The sequence below is a fragment of the Marmota marmota genome, unplaced genomic scaffold (assembly GCF_001458135.2).
Source record: "Marmota marmota marmota unplaced genomic scaffold, marMar, whole genome shotgun sequence".
Taxonomy (NCBI): domain Eukaryota; kingdom Metazoa; phylum Chordata; class Mammalia; order Rodentia; family Sciuridae; genus Marmota; species Marmota marmota.
The window spans coordinates 23479774-23487528 of NW_025999949.1; the positions used below are offsets into that span (position 1 = coordinate 23479774).

General features: G+C 48.5%; 1 pseudogene; it reads right to left on the bottom strand.

The window, feature by feature from the left end:
• Nucleotides 1-323: 323 nt before the first annotated feature.
• Nucleotides 324-7157, bottom strand: LOC107142788 (annotated as a pseudogene).
• Between the last annotated feature and the right edge of the window lie 598 nt (nt 7158-7755).

Consider the following 7755-nt stretch of genomic DNA (forward strand, 5'->3'; position numbering starts at 1 on the left):
CCAGCAGTGAGAGCGAAAGCCGGGTTCCCTGGGGTCAAGATCCAAGTGGGCAGAAGTTGGAGCTGGAGGTGTAGACAACTCTTACAGAATGAAGAAAACGCATAGGAGGTTGATTCTTTTTTTTTTTTAATTTGGATTTTCATTATGTCCATCAATAGTGATGTGAGAACCAGGAGTTCTAAGGCTTGCACAGTATATCTAGGTGAAAGGATTTCAGCTCACTCAACTTGTAGTTTGGCATCACCCAAGATAATGAAAAGGCCTACTATAGATTTTCCTGCAGACCAAGGCCAGTTTACTATATCCAATGCTGACTTCTCTGCCATTTTTCTGTAGCAATACGGATTTGCTGTCTGGAGTTTCCACTGTTCACTTACAACTGATTAACATGGGCTGAACATGGAGTTGTCTACTTCTTTCCAGGTGAATTCTCCACATTTTCCTGTTCTCCTTCCACATATCTTCTATACTGTGTATCCTTGTAAGCCCCAGTCACATAACTTCTCCCCAGCGACCCGGGCAAATGCCATGGCTTGTTGTGGGTCACAGATAGAGGCAGCTAATCTGGTGAAACCAGGGGGATACACAAGCTTCTTTATTTTTGAACCTCTAGTGAAAAGGATCCCAACAAGGCCAGCCAAACCAGTAACCAAAGTCTTGGAACAAACCCAGGAGGTGCATTTTGGAGCTATTCATAGCTATCTAGCCCCCAGTGAATCAAGCTTTGCATCTTGGGCTTAGTTGGGGAGTATGTTTCCTGACACCAACTTGTATACGGCCTGCAATGGTGGCGGACTGTGAGAAGCTTTCTTCGAGTTGAGTCCTTGGCTCCTCCACAAATTCACATTGACCCTGGGAGCTGAGTGGAGTGAAAGCTCATCACCTTTCACGGATTTTTTTGGTGCTGCATAGACTCTGAGGACGAGCAGGCCCAGGCCAGCCCCATGGCCCTCTGAATTACCCTGAACACGTCCCTGGCAGCGTGGCTCTGGCAGGGTCAGGAGGTTGATTTTTAAGGAAGAATCTTGCTCATGGGTATGGGCAGGCCAGTGAGAGAGCTTGGTATGGGAGAGAGAGGGAATGATTGGTTAGAGGGTGTCCCAGACCTAGCAGAGGTTTAGGGCATTGCAGTGGGTTACACGGATCCCCCAAATAAGCCCACATCTGAATACCCAGACCCAGTGAGTATGATGTGACTTGATGTTGAAAAAAGTTCTTTGCAGATGTTATGAAGTGAAAGGTCTTGGGATGAGATCGTCTTGGATACTTGGTAGACCCCAAATCCAATGACAAGCATTCTCATAAAAGTTAGGAGAGAAGAGAGACATGTGGTAGCAACTTGGCCGGGGAGGGGAAGCTTGGACTGATATTCCCAAGGAAGCCAGGGACTGCTGGGAGCCACCGGAGTCCCCAGAGGGAGTGGTCAGCAGGGCTGCAAAGTGGTCAAAGGGCTCCCGGCCTTTGGAACTCCAACAGAGCACATCCCTGTTGTTTTAGGGCGCGGCTTGTGGTCATTTGGTATGTCACCCCTAGGAAACCAGTACAGGCATGCCCAACCCAAGGTGACACTCCCTCCTCCTCAAAGTGTGGGGCTCTTGCCTCTCGGGGAATGAGCACTGCCCTGGGAGACCTTGTTTACTGTGAGCTCAGTTTCCTCTTTGATTGTTTTTGAACCCTCTTCATGTTTCCCTCATAGAAAGCCCCATGGTAGAGACGACGTGGCCCTGCAGACAGACTGACAGGCTTTGAAACACAGCTTCTTGTCCCCTGCTGTGCACTGCTCCTTGATCCAAATAACAGTTTGGAACAGTTTGGTGAGTTTCAGGTCCTCAAGGAGACCTGAGCTTCTGATTTACATGGGACACAGCACAGCCACTGGGACCCGGCGTGTGTTTGACAAATGTCCCTTCGCTTACCTCTATGGGTCATATCTGTCTTTGCACCCTGTAAGTGTTCCTCGATAGGAAAATTCACAAAGATTGGCTGAGTGTGTTGGTTGAGACTTTGATTTGTTGTTGCAGAATCCATCTCGTAGTTGCTATATGTCAGACATTCATCACGGCATTTAAATGACTTATTTATTTAATTCTCATGGAAATTCCAAGACTTAGGCATTATTATCTTCATTTTACAGGTGAGAAGAAAGAAAGAGTGAAGCCACACTGACACCTACCTTGGATCCCTGTGTTCTATACCAGCCCAGGGAAGAGAGGTCCTGGGTATGGAGAGTTGGGCTTTGGGCCTCCTGCAGCCTACACCCTCCTGCTCCAGCCCAGAGCCCAGCCCTGTCCTGGCTCCCTTCCTTTCCCAACCAGCATTCGTCTGGGGTTTTCTTTCCCCGCAGTGGGTGTAGGGTTAAAGCACATGGCTGACACCTGGTCCCCTCACGGATAACATTTAATCGCTGGTAATGACTGTGACCCCAGCGGCAGTCATTTAGTGAACTTCAAGTTGGCATTTCAATTAGCCGGGCAGATCGTGGGGCCTGGGCATTTCATGTATTTGTGTGGAAGCGGAGCCTACAAGCAGCCAGCCAGGGGAATTATTACTCTCCGCTTCTTGGGGGGAATTAATAACCTCATTACAGCTCCTTTAGCTCTGGTTGAGAGAAGGGAAGAAACCTTGCATCTCCCAGGGAGTCATCTGTATGGGGGGACCTCAGTGCCACACCAGGGGAACAAGCAGGAGGGGCTCTCTTCCCTCTCCTGTCCCTCTCATACCCCTCCCCTCCACCTGCCCCTCTCCCTCCCTCGTTCCCCCTCCTCTCCTCTTCTCATTCTGTCTTCATTTCTTTCTTTCCTTTATTAAAACCTTTGGTGGAATAATGGAACTTAATGTCCCCAGGCCTCACGAGTCCATGGGTACAGATAGGGTTGGGTTCACAGTTGAATGTGGGGCCTTGCAGCTTACACAACACACACACACACACACACACACACACCCCAAATTCTCTTTCAGGCCCTTGTGTCCCTGTGAGGTCGAGTCCTTTTCTTCCCCCAGTGTCCCTGGGAGTCCCCAGGGTCTCACAGGTACCTCTGAGCCAGTTCTCCTGCGGTGTCTGCCACGTCCTTCCTACTCGGAGGGGTGTCCTCACATGAACTCCATTTCTTGTTGGGCTCCCTGGGGCACCTCACTGTGGTCAGTACCGCTGGCTTCCTTGGTGGGAGGGGAGGACCCCAGGAGCACCTCGTGCCCTGGGCCTGCTCAGCTCAGTCACCCTGGGCAGGAGCTCTCAGGTGTCAAAGCACCTCGTCATGGAAAGTTGGATGTGGTCCCCTAGTGCATGGAGGATTAGACCCCTCCTGTCCTCCAGGTACCCCTCTTTTCTCTCCTCTGCATATCTCTGTGTCTCACTGTCTCTCTTCCCTGCCCCCTGCCGTATTCCAAAATATGCCCAATAACCCAAACTCCACATGACACTGAGCTCAGGCAGATGACCAGGCTCTACGGGGCTCAGCCAGGGCACACTGCCACTTCAAAGACCATCACTAAAAATGGGGACTTATTTTTAATTTTTATGTCCCAACTCCATACTCCCTACTTTCAATAAGGGCCCCCAAACATGCATTTGCCTGCTGATTGGATCTCAGCTGCTCTGCCTGGTGCCCACCATGATGGTCTGCAGGAGCCTGCACACTGTGTTCACTTCTCCATCTTCCTACCTGGCTTCTTCTTGCAACTTCCTCTGCACAATCAGTTGAAAAGGGAGAAGGGCACTTAGGTCAGGGAGACCTGGGCTTTGACTCAGCTTCACTGTCTGCAAGTTACCTGGACTTTTGCAGGTTGCTTAGATTCTGGGAACCTTGAACCTTGACCTCACAGGGACACAACTTGAACTTTACTCCTCTCCTGAAAGAGGAGTAAACGAAAGGAAGACTCTAGAGTCCTTGGCTGCACGAGGGGTCCAATGCCTGCCAGCATTCCTTTTCGCTGTGCAGTGGTCCTCACCACACTTCTGTGAGGTCTCATTCAGTGTCCACCATGTTAAAAGGCTGGACTTCTACAGCAGTAGTCAGGGAGAGAGTGGGAGGTTGCTGGAGAGTCTTAGGAGAGGCGCCCACAACCACTCTAGGACCTCTGTTCCCAGACAGCACAGAAAGATGCAGCATCAGTGGGAAGGACAGGTGTGGACGAAGGGAGGGAACATGGAGGACAGCCGCTGAGGGCCTCAAGGTGCCCGCCATCATTCCAAGTTACCAACCCAGAGCTCGAGGGGCAAAGCCCAATATGGACCAGATGGAAAGTGATGGGTCTGGCCTGCAAACCAGAAGGCTGACCAAGGAAGGTGTTGAGAATCTCAAGCAAGTCTAGTGGATGGTGGGCCAAGACCTGAAGAGGGTGGATACAGACCACAGAGGAAGATGAAGGAAGAAGGAATGGTGGGTCGTTGGGCAGCGCCCAGGTGGGCTGGGGCTCGTGGGGCTGGACCCGTGGAGGCCTGGTCTTGGCCCTGGTATGGTGAGCTCACCTCTAACTACTGATTGGAAGGCATCCTGTTTTCTTTGACCTTCCTTCTGAGTCACATTTCCCTTCTTAAACAAATCGTGGGCAGTTCCCATAGTTTTTACAGTAAGAATTAGAAAGTAAATAAAGATCCCCTTTAACTTGAGATTAAAAAGCTCCGGTCAATAAAAAGTCACACAAGTCTGATAGAGTCTGGAGTAATAATATAATTCTGGCACAGTCCAGTGTAGTCACTCACTCTCTGTCTTCTGCTTAAAGTTCCCTCTCTGCACTTCAGGATAGCTTGTCCCCAGGAGACTGAGGCTTGTCAACAGGAGACTTCACCTCATTTTTATTTCCTCCCTGGGGACTAGCTCCTGTTCTTGGTCCCTCCGTATTCGGCCAGCAGGGAGAGGACGCGTGGAGAAAGGGCTCCTAACATGGTGTTCTCCCGTGACCTCTGCAGAGTGGCTGGCTCCTTCTCTCATGGGGAGCTTTTCTGAGTTCCTTATGAAGCCTTGCCAGGGGTCTCCTGCAGTGTCCTCTCGATACAGATGCTGGTCTTCTCAGAACACAATATATTGTCATGAAATTTAAAAAAATCAGCCCCTTTACTCTTCAGCTTCAGTCCTTATGGACAGTAGAAACTGTTGATCAGAACACAGTGGAGGCTACTCTGTCTACATGTCCTGTGTAGACGATCTGGTACCTGCTGCTAGGATGTGACAGTACTTGTCAATTACTGTTTTTTTTTTCCCCCTCAACTTTTGGTGACTTTGTTGAAAATCCAAAATAATACAAAACAGCACATTTTACTTTCTTGTACCCATGGGCTCTCCCCATTCCGGACATACATACTTCGTCCATGAAGGTCCCTGGTCATCCCAGTCTACAACGATCCTTTCATGCACACTTTGCAACCATCTGATTGGTTGCCCAATACCATATGTTATTTCTTGCCTTCAATATGAGACTTGGCCCAACATGGGCACTCAGGAAATATTTGCATAATTTACTTGGTCTCTAGTAATTCCCTGCATGCTTCTGCTTCCCACTGAGCTTGGAAGTTTCTCTGGGAGCAATCTAGGTTTTCTGTATCTTCAGAAAATCACCATGACTGGTCTAGGGATGTAGTTCAGTGGTAGAGGGCACACCTAGAAATCACCAGGACCCTCAGTTGGAGCTGGGCTCTCACGTGATACCCAATAACTAGGTCTTAAAGGATTGATTAGTTTATTCATTCAATCAGCAAACGCTTACTGAGGTCCTACTTTGTTCTAGGTGGTTGGCTAGGCATGCTGATATAGCAGATACGCAAAACAACAACAAAATAAAACCTGGCTTCTGCTTTCCTTTTGTCCTTGGCCTTGTGAAGATATGCCAAACAGAATCCTTTCCATCAGTTTAAATGCTTTTTTCAAAATATAATGGTAAATACCTGAATGCCTAAAATCGGCTTAAACCAGAAAGGGGTTATTATTTCATATAACAATAGGTAGGATGATGATCTTAGGATTTTGATGATAGCTTCTCCTCAGAGTTACAAGTTGACAGCATCAGCTCCAGGCATCACATTTTCACCTTCCCATATTCACAGGTAGAAAATAAGCAGTCCATGCATTACCTATTTTTAAGAGTGAGAAAAATGGGTACAGGATCCCTCTAGTGATTCTTTAGCAATTTTGACGGGGGCTATGTCACATGTTCATATATGTTCATACCTAAACCAAACACTGGCAAGGAGAATAGAGTTAATGTGATTAACTTAGATGTGTCAATGTTCATTTGGGGACTGGGGAGCAACCATGAATCAGCCCCCAATTCCTGAAGCAAAACTGAGATTTCCTCAGCCAGACAGAACTTGTGGGTAATAGCAGGGGAAACCCCGTCTGCATGTCTCTGATATCATCAAAACGGTTTCACATAAGTCGCCCACTGATTCCCACCAGAGCAGGTTCTGCCATTTCCATTCTTTAGGAAACGAGTTCAAAGAATCAACCCTGGGATGCAGATGAAATTTAAGTTGACTAGGGCAAGATTCTTTTTCTGCTTTAACCCTAATTTTTGAAATGCCAGCGTTCTAAACACTCACTAGCCATTGACTTTTAATGGGAAGAGATGGCTTTAAGACTCAAAAGACCTGGGTTCAAATCCCTGCGCCGGCACTTACAAACTGTGACCTTGGGAATCTCCTAAACCTCTCTGGCTGCCAGTTTTCTCATCTATAAAACACAAATGGTAAATCCTGCTTCAAACAGCTTCAGAGGACAGGAGGGTAGATGTGGATCGGGCTTACACGGTAGAAGCTCAGGAATGGTAGGCATCAGATATTTCTTCCCAAATCCCGTGGGTCCCGGCTGGCTGGCCCCACCGTCTGCTGTTCTTGCTTCCTTTTTTCTTCTTTCCCCCATTCTTTCCTGGCACGGTGTTCCTTCTCCACCTATTTACTGATAACTGTCTTTAGTTATTAATTTTAAGCACAAACAAGTCCCTTCCACTGTCAGCCTTGTGATTTGGGGCTGGGATTCTGCAGCCCACCTTCCAGGCCGGGGAAGGAGGAGACTCTGGGAAGGAGGAGACTCTGGCTCCTCCCGCGGCTTCCTGGGGCTTCCCGGGGACTTGGCTCGCTCCCCTGCTCCGGGTGCAGCAGCTCCCTCTGGCGGCCGCAGTAGGATGCGGATTGCAGTCTCCAGCGCTTCTAGCGCAGGTGCCATGGCATTGCACCAGGAGGACCTGGGATCTGGGTCCCCAGCTCAAGAGCTCTTCTCTGGGCTCAGAAACACCCGCGTACTCCCAGCCGTGTACCCTCTGCAGAGGTCTGAGTCTCAGCTTCACCTGAGTTGTAATCATCTCAACCTTTGTCCTATGTGGTTACTTGGAATCATCTTTAAAAATTTTTTAAAGTTATCAATTTGACTTAAGAGCTATTTTGCGCTTTCTTTCTTTCTTTCTTTTTTTTTTTTAGACCTGATAGATTGGCTGTGTTTATTTCATCATAAGACAACATACGAGTTACAGTAAAGTTTTATAGTTCTTTTTGTTTAAACAGCAAGTGTGCGGTCTCTCTCCAGACTGGGCCTGACTTCTGCAGGTGGGTCCCATGGAGCAGGCACTGTTCTGGCCCCAGGGAGAAAGCAGCAATGAAGCAGGAAACTCGCACCTCATGGAGCTTGTATTCTATCAGGTGAAACCCAAGAGAAGCACAAACGTGAAGAAAACATGGTCTGTCAGTGGCAAGTGCCACAGTGAAGAACATTAGGGGAAAGCATGGGGACACTGGCTGGGGTTTGCCTTTTAAGCTGTAAAGTTTAC